Raw genomic sequence first — 8822 nt, forward strand, 5'->3', positions numbered from 1 at the left:
TGTGTGTGTGTGTGTGTGTGTGTGTGTGTGTGTGTGTGTGTGTGTGTGTGTGTGTGTGTGTGTGTGTGTGTGTGTGTGTGTGTGTGTGTGTGTGTGTGTGTGTGTGTGTGTGTGTGTGTGTGTGTGTGTGTGATGAATAATGCAGCGCAAGAAACCTTCAGAACCTCTAGATATTATTTTCTACAAGTTTCCCCCAGACGTTTCACAGAGATGCTATAATTTTGGGGGAAGGAGGATAAAGTATGATTTGTTCCACTTCCATGAGTTTAAAGCTCTTGATGTTTATGTTTAAGTTTGTTTATTTTGGAATATCGAGGCCAGGTTTCATTAGGGGGGAGTAATGCCACTAAACATTCAAAGCTCTATTTGTTGCCTCTTTAGCAGCCGCTGCCATGCGGCCTTAACACTGATTCTGCATGCGTATCAATTCTGTATTTTTGTTTGTTCATGCGCGTTATCGCCAGCTGCAACTTTATCCTTAAGTTTTCCCTACAGTATAGATATTCCGCTCTACCCTAGAAGCAGTGAACAATAATTTTAAAGAGATCATTACTGAGTATGCTGCAGAAGTAGGCGGTAGGATAGTTAGAGAGGATACCGGTAAGCTGTCTAAGGAGACGAAAAATTTGATTAAGAAGCGCCAGAATATGAAAGCTTCCAATTCAACAGACCAGATAGAATTGGCGGTGATATCAAAGGTAATCAGTAAGCGTAAGGTGGCTGATATGAGGAAGTATAACATGGAGAAAATTGAGCATGCTATAAAAAACGGGAGAAGCCTTAAAGCGGGAAAGAAAAAATTGGGCATAGGCAAAAGCCAGAAGTAGCGCTAAGGGACAAGGCGGGCAACGTCATCACGAATATGGACCCTATACTCAAAGTAGCCTAGGAGTTCTATACAGAGTTCTATACAGTAGCCAAAGTAGTCAGGAACGTATTGAGATTAGCGGTAGGGAAAACAGTCAGACGTTCCACCAGTGACGAAGGACGAGGTCAAGAAAGCATTAGAAACTATGAAAAGAGTCAAATCAGCTAGAGAGGATCAGATAACTACAGAGTTTTTGAAGAACGGGGGGGGGGGGGGAGGATATCGTGCTAGAAAATCTGGCCACCCTTTATACGCAGTGTCTGGAGTCATCGACAGTACCGGAACAATGGAAAAATGCAAACGTTAGTCTCATTCAGAAGAAAGGGGATACTATGTAACCTTAAAAATTGCAAACCAATCAGCTTACTGTCTGTTACGTATAAGGTTATTACTAAGGTAATAGCTAATAGAATCAGGACAACATTAGACTGCAATCAAGCAAAGGATCAAGCAGGTTTTCGGAAACGGTACTCTACTATCGATCATATCCATACCATTAACCTGGATATAGAAAAATGTTTGGAATATAACCAACCCATATACATAGCATTCATTGATTACGAAAAAGCATTTGATTCAATAAAAACCTCGGCGGTGATGCAGGCATTGCAAAATCAGAAAGTAGACGAGCCGTACGTGAAAAAGATGGAAGATTTATATAGTGGCTTCACAGTGACCATAGTACTGCATAAAATAACAAAATTCCCACAAAGAAAAGCGTTAGGTAAGGAGACACGATATCCCCAGTACTATTCATAGCTTTCTTAGAGGAAGCGTTCAGAGACCTATAATGAGAGCAGTTAGGGATAGGGTAGATGGAGAGTACCTCAGTAATCTGCTATTTGCTGATGACATTGCCTTGCTAAGTAACTCAGAGGATAAACTGCAAATAATGATTGTTGACCTAGACAGCAAAAATAGAAAGGTAGGCTTGAAAATCAATATGCAGAAGGCTGAGGTAATGATGAACGGCCTTAGGAAGGAACAGCAGTTTACGTTAGGTAGCGAAGCACTGGAAGTAGTAGGTGAATATGTCTACTTACGGCAGGTAGTAACCGCAGATCCGGACCATGAAAAGGAAATAAGAAGAATAAGATTGGGATATAGCGCATTTGACAAGCACTCACAGATTATGACTACCAGCTTACAGGTATCGCTCAAGAGGAAAGTATACAACAATTGCATCTTACCTGTACTCACATATGGGGCTGAAACGTGGAGGATAACCAAGAGAGTTCTACTTAAGTTGAGGACAACCAAGATGGCTGTGGAACGAAAAATGGTAGGGGTAACATTAGGAGATAGGAAGCGTGCAGATTGGGTCAGAGAAATACCTCAAGTTACTGACATTCTAGTGGAAATCAAGAAGACGAAATGGGTATGGGCCGGACATGCATTGCGAAGGGAGGATAACCGATGGTCGCTTAGGGTAACAAATTGAATTCCAAGGGAAGGAAAGCGTAGCAGGCAGCGGCAAAAGTTAGGTGGGCTTATGAGGTTAAGAAGTTCGCAGCTAGCTTCATGCAGCTAGAACAGAACCGGGTTGATTGGAGAAATATGGGAGAGGCCTTCGCCTTGCAGTGGGTATAGTCAGGCTGATGATGATGATGATAATGATGATGTTGATGTCGCGCAGAATGCCTAGAGATATATCTCGAAGATTCCGGCCACTCGCATGTATTTATACAATGATCCAGATTGTGCTGGTCGCCGGTTGCGGTTTTATCCCGATTTTTCTTTGCAGCCTTTTAATCGAGTGCTGACGCGTGAAACCAGCATTCGTAGATCGAAGACTGCAGAGCACGATTTTGGTATCGCTCCACCGATTGCTTGTTTTGTTTGCGGGAGCAAGTCAGCCCAATAAAGAGCTGATTCATGTGAAGATCAAGTCTCCTCATTTTTTAGCCAACCGCATTGTCACCATCACGTGAAAATATCAAAGATAAATTGGATGTGGACCGGTAAGATATCAAAACTCAAGAGGTAACATTGGACCACTAAAGTGAGATGAGGAGAAAGCCACTATAGCGCTGTGGCTCATAAACCTCTACTACGATCACCTCTATCTCCCTCGCTTCTTTCACTCCGCGTGGGACACCACGGTTTCCGCCGCTACCTGCAAGCGCTCCTCGGTACTTGCGTCACTTCCCTGTGTGGCCAACGGGTTGACGTCGTCCGCGTAATTGGTGAATTTCAAGTTTTCCACCTCCCTCAATTCTGCCGGGATGTCTCGCATGGCAACATTAAAGAGGAACAGGGACAGCATCAAACCTTGCGGCGTACCCCTGCTTCCTAGTTTGACGGTTTAGGATTCGATATCCTGAAACTTTATCTTTATTGTTCTACCCTACAGGAACTCTTTTACATAGTCGTATGTCTTTTTTTTTACCCCTAATTTTTAGAGGCCCCAAAGAATCGCCACATGTTATCTAATGCCTTTGTCAGGTCTACACTTAGTAGTACCGTCGCGTCCCTGGTTTCGCTTTCTATGATGACGTGTCTCAAGCGGAGAATTACTTCCTGTGTGCACAGGCCGGGCCGGAACCCAACCATTTCGTGCGGCCCACAGGTCGTTAGGCTTCATGAAACACGTTAGTCAAGTTTGGACTACGCGCTCCATCAATTTATCTATGCATGATGTTAGAGAGATTGGTCGTAAGTTTTTTAGTTTCGGCGGTTTGCCTGGCTTCGGTATCAAAATTACGTTTGCCGTCTTCCACTGTTGTGGGAGGTGGCCTGCGTCCCATACGACGCGCATGTATTTCGTGAGCCTCCGGATGGAGTCATCGTCCAAATTTCGGAAAACGTTGTTTGTGATTCCGTCTCGGCCGGGAGCTGAAGTTCTTTTAGGCCTAATATTTTGGCACGGACCTCCACCAACGTGATCGGCGCTTCTAGGATCTCGTTTAAGAGTCCTTTGTAATCCGGCAGGGATAAGTTTTGTGTGTCGCCTACGTACATGCTAATTAGTTTGGCTGGCAAATGAGTTCCTCATCCGTGCCCTCGAACGCGTGTCTGGATTTCGTCAGTCTATGCCTGATTGGGTTTTTGAATTGTCAGCATCAAGTAGGTGTCTAAGTAGGCTCCGCGTATTGGTAAGGACCATGCTCCCTTCCATCTCGTCGCACCTACTACGCCAGTTTTTTTCGCAAAGTTTCACTGCATAATCTTCAATCTCTTTGTTATATCCTGCTATCCTGCTATATCCTTATATCCACCTTTGCGACCGGAGACGCTTCTCTATGCTGCATTTCGCTTCCCACATATGAAGTAGTTTGCTGTCAACAGTCACCGGCGCATCCTAGCCTGGTGACGTCCCGACCAGTCGTGACGATACATGGAGCAACCTTTGTCGAACGCAACCAGCATTCCATTGGATGCATCAATGTTTACCGGCATTCTATAATTCTTTTACGGGAAATTAAAGGCTCAGTCAGGGGTCAAGTGGATGCAGCTAGCACAGAACCGGGTTAAGTGGAGAAATATGGGAGGGGCCTTCGCCCTGCAGTGGGTATAGTCAGGCTGATGATGATGATGAAAGGCTCAGTATCTGTACCTCGCGAATTCCGCTATCCTTACGACAGACAAGAGGAATTATGATGAATGATTGGTAAAGCACTCGGCTGGGGATATAAGGGATGAAGGTTTGATTCCCGGGGGAGACCAGATTTATTTATGTATTTTTTAATACCTCCCTCGAAAGTGTGACAACTTCTGCCGACAGCCTCTGCCGACAGCTCCTGCTGAAAACGACAAGGCAATAAAGGCTTTCACCTTAACGTGTACCTACAAGCTGTTACCGGTTTACTTTGATAATTGTTATCGTAGAAAATTACTTGCAATCCTGTGCGGAATGCGGCTAAGCGTATTTAGATACCATGATTTGTTTATCGCATTATTGACTCTCCTAACCTCTTATGCGGCATAATTCTTATTGACACATCGCAAACGAATCGTAGAGCTTACATATACATGCATACCTGGCGCCAGGGTTGAAAGGTTTGGCGATTTCTCGCCAACTTGGCTACTTTTAGTGGCTTCTTGTGACAAAAAAAATTAAGTTGGCGACTTGTCTACTTTCTGGCGACTGTTTTCGCCAAAACTTAGTACATTCCCGACTTTTCCGAACATGTAACATGCACTTTAAAAACTTAATTGGTTACTGCTTGGAGTTTAATACATCGGGTCAAAATACCATGAAATGCATTGCAGAAGTGTTGTGAAACAGCTCGTCCTACTCTTGTCTAATGCAGTGCCATAACGCGGTTTTCTGCTGAGGCACTGCGTTACAAAATAGAATGCTTGTTGCGATAATGAAGATAAAGTTTCGATTGCGCATAAATGGCGACACCAGCTCTACTTTTGAATGGCCACATTAAATAGTCGAAAGGTTAACAATAGCGTCTACATCTCAGTTATGTCATAACATAAATATAAAATAAACAAGAATAAAATAGACTCCACAAAGTGGTTATTCAACTCATTGAACAAGTCTGTGTTATCTCTATCTGGAAATGGCCATTACCCATTTCTTTGTCGGGTTTCTTACAGTGTTCAGGACTAAGTTTCATATTTTTTTACATCCTTACTGCATGCCGAAAAGTGCATAAATTGGTGCTGTTTTTTCATAAGTGATATCCTTGCTGTGCTTTTATTCCGCAGATGCCTGCATTCTTCCTTGACTGAAGATAAAGCGCACAGGAAGACAAACACAAGAGAAGAAGATACAGGACATGCGCTAACTCTCATCTGGTTTATTTGCAGCAATAACAGCAAATATATGCTGAAAAGGGGTCATGCGCAGTACATAACAATAACATAAAGACAGAGGTCAGATAGGTTTTATGCGCGCAAAAAGACAAGGGAGACAGGACAGAGCGCATCCTGTCTCCCTTGTCTTTTTGTGTCGTCTTTTTGTGCGCATAAAACCTATCTGAGTATGAACCAACTAGCCCCACAACGCATATTACTGGATAAAGACAGAGTCAAAATAAGAAATGTTACAAAACATGAACAAGGAATATCACAAAACACGGTCAAGAAAATTGATCTCTGCCTTCCAGAGCCGCACCGAGGTATCGCTGACACACCTATCTCCCCTTTTCCCGATATGAAACGCCTCAAAAAGCTCACGCGCTGTCTTATAACGGCCTCTGCCCAGAATCTTAATGTCAGCCAGTAGCGGCTCGCACGCAGTGCAGTTCGCGCAATGCGCTGCCAAATTTGTCCCGCCACTCCTTAAAGCCCGCAAATGATCCCCTGCTCGATCATTAATACAGCGCCCGGTCTGGCCAATGTAGGCCTTCCCACAAGTCAGCGGGATCTCATATACGACCCCCATGCAGCAGTCGACAAACCGCTTAGCATGTTTTTTCTCACAACCGCTCGGTTTTCCAACACCTGAAATGCGTGAGCACAGCTCCGCCAACTTCTTTGGAGCGGAGAACACCACCGGCCCGCCATGTCTGTTCGCCACTTTCTTCATGTGGTGCGCAACCTTATGCATATAAGGTACCACAACAGGTTTAGCCGTCTTTCTCACCAGAGCAGTTGTCTTGCCAAACATGTCTCGCTTGGTTTTCTGGAGCAGGGCTTCCGTCACTGACATAATGACCGCGCAGGGGTAACCAGCAGACAGCAACCGCTGTATTTGCCTATTAAAACTTGACTGCACAGCATGCGGGCACAATTTTGTGAGGGCAGACCCTAAGCATTGGATAGCGATAGCTCTTTTAACAGTTTTAGAATGTGCCGAAGAGTAGGGCAAAAGTTGTTTCTGTGCCCGCGGAGCGTACAACCAACAAACATGACCATTCCCTAAGGTAACCTTAATATTTAAAAACTGCAATGAACCCTGTAAAGGAAGTTCATGAGTGAAAACCAGACCTCTCCCATTTTGTCGAAAGTTGTCCAAATTCCCACCCACCGCGTCAGTGTACGTCGTGTTTAGTAGCTTGCTAAGTATTATCAGAAAATCATCTACGTACCGAAATACCTTTATCACACCTTTCCCATTAAAGCTCTGCTCATGGGCGCGGTCAACAAAAGCTAAAAACACATTACAAAGAACCGGGGCAACACAAGAACCAATGCATATCCCTTGTCTCTGGCGATAAAATCTGTTCTCAAAAGAGATAAACGTAACACCAATATAAACCTCAAGCACACGTATAAAATTATCCACTGTTAGACCACTAGAGTTCTGAAATTGCACAACCCCACTTTCTTCAATAGCATCTCTCACAGCAACAAACAGGGCAGCATGAGGCACCGAATAAAATAAATCTTCCACGTCCACAGAGAATACATAGCCAATCGACGTATTATCCTCGAGAAAGCTCACCACTTCATTCGAATTATTCGTTAAAAAGGGGTTCTTGAATCTGCAGTGAATTTAAATGCTTCTGAAGGTACTTGCTTAATACATGCTGCCAAGTACCATTTTCACTAACAACTGACCTAAAAGGCACATTCAGCTTATTTGTTTTAGCCGTAAAAAACACTGAGAGGGCATTGCACCTCGTACCAGCAATATCATTTGCTAACCTGTCGAGAACCAAGTCTTTGCACAAGGCAGCCGCTTTACCCTTCTAGTGGCGCTGGACTTTACTTCCTCGAAATTCTTGGCGATCGCATCTTGCGCTCTCCTGTGGTATTCCTCTTCAGCCAACACCATGAAGCCTCCTTCCTTGTCCGACTGAAGCAGTCGTAACTTATTGTGCTGGAAGAAGGATACAACCTTCCCCCACCCATCCTTGGAACGGCCCGCGGAGGTCCTGACAGTTTTCATCAGCGCGTCCACACCATAAAGTAGGCATCTTTCTTGGTCTTCTCCTGCAGCCTTCCTAGCTACATGCCGATTAAGCGCGAGCAATTCATGGCCCGGTACACTTGGTTCCTGACAGAATTTGGGACCCTTGCTTAAAATATTGGAAATGTCCCCCGGCAACACCGCATCTCCAGTGTGCTGTGCGATGTCAGCGCACGTTAAAGAACCCCAGGTGGTCGAAATTTCCGGAGTCCTCCACTACGGCGTCTCTCATAGCCTGAGTTGCTTTGGGACGTTAAACCCCACAAACCAACCAACCAACCAACCACTGGCACTTCAGTAGCCCGACGAACACTGCTCTGCCTGCCCTCAGTCGAATGCAAGGCTTGGTTCAAGGTCTGGGCCCAGAGAAATTCCGTCAGATTAGCCGCATGGCGTGTAATGGCACGTATCTTGATCTCGGCTAACCAACCAGGGTCTAACGCATAACACAGGGCCCGCAAATCGTCCTGACATCTTCGCACTTGTCGCCACAGCTCGGAGATCAACAATTTAAAAAAAACTCTTCAAAAAGTATCCAGGCGGTCTCAGAAAATACAGAACGGCACTCACGTCCATCGGCAACAGACCCTTTCGAAGGCAGAAACCAATGAATCTTGCACGGAAGGTTAAGACGACAATGAAGGAAACACACATGTTGACTTGCGACGCAGAATTAGATGACCCACATGTAAAAGAGCCCTCATTGCTTGACAGGTAGCTTAACAAAACTTGAAGTTGGGCTAGATTGTGCATTGCAACTTGGCTGAAGATAAAGCGCACAGTTTTCTTTCAATCTGGTGTAAACGGCGAGGTCCAATGTCTAGCTTTGACATAACGTCAGCCAGAGAAGGTTCATTGAAGTCTACTGCCGAGCTCCTACCTTGCTCGCTTGCATCACTCACGATAGCGATTTCCGGATTGCCTACATTGGACACAGCCAAGTACAGACGGCTTTTGCCGTCATGCTTTTTAGGTTAGCTTTTTTAACCCCAGAACTTTTGCCGTGTGATAAACGTTATTACAATCACTGCAGCGACGGATCTGGCTATAAGGCTCAACAATGTTCAGGCATGCAAGACATTCATTGTCAGACATTTTGAACACAATTTTGTGCATTCCTTCGGTGTATGTTTGACATTGGAC

General features: G+C 44.8%; 1 pseudogene; it reads right to left on the reverse strand.

Moving 5' to 3' along the window:
• LOC146175100 (uncharacterized) overlaps window positions 1–8255 on the reverse strand; it is an 18322-nt pseudogene extending 10067 nt beyond the window's left edge.
• Between the last annotated feature and the right edge of the window lie 567 nt (window positions 8256–8822).

Source organism: Amblyomma maculatum, chromosome 11, assembly GCF_055883805.1.
Source record: "Amblyomma maculatum isolate TAMU_Amacu chromosome 11, ASM5588380v1, whole genome shotgun sequence".
NCBI classification, from domain to species: Eukaryota; Metazoa; Arthropoda; class Arachnida; order Ixodida; family Ixodidae; genus Amblyomma; species Amblyomma maculatum.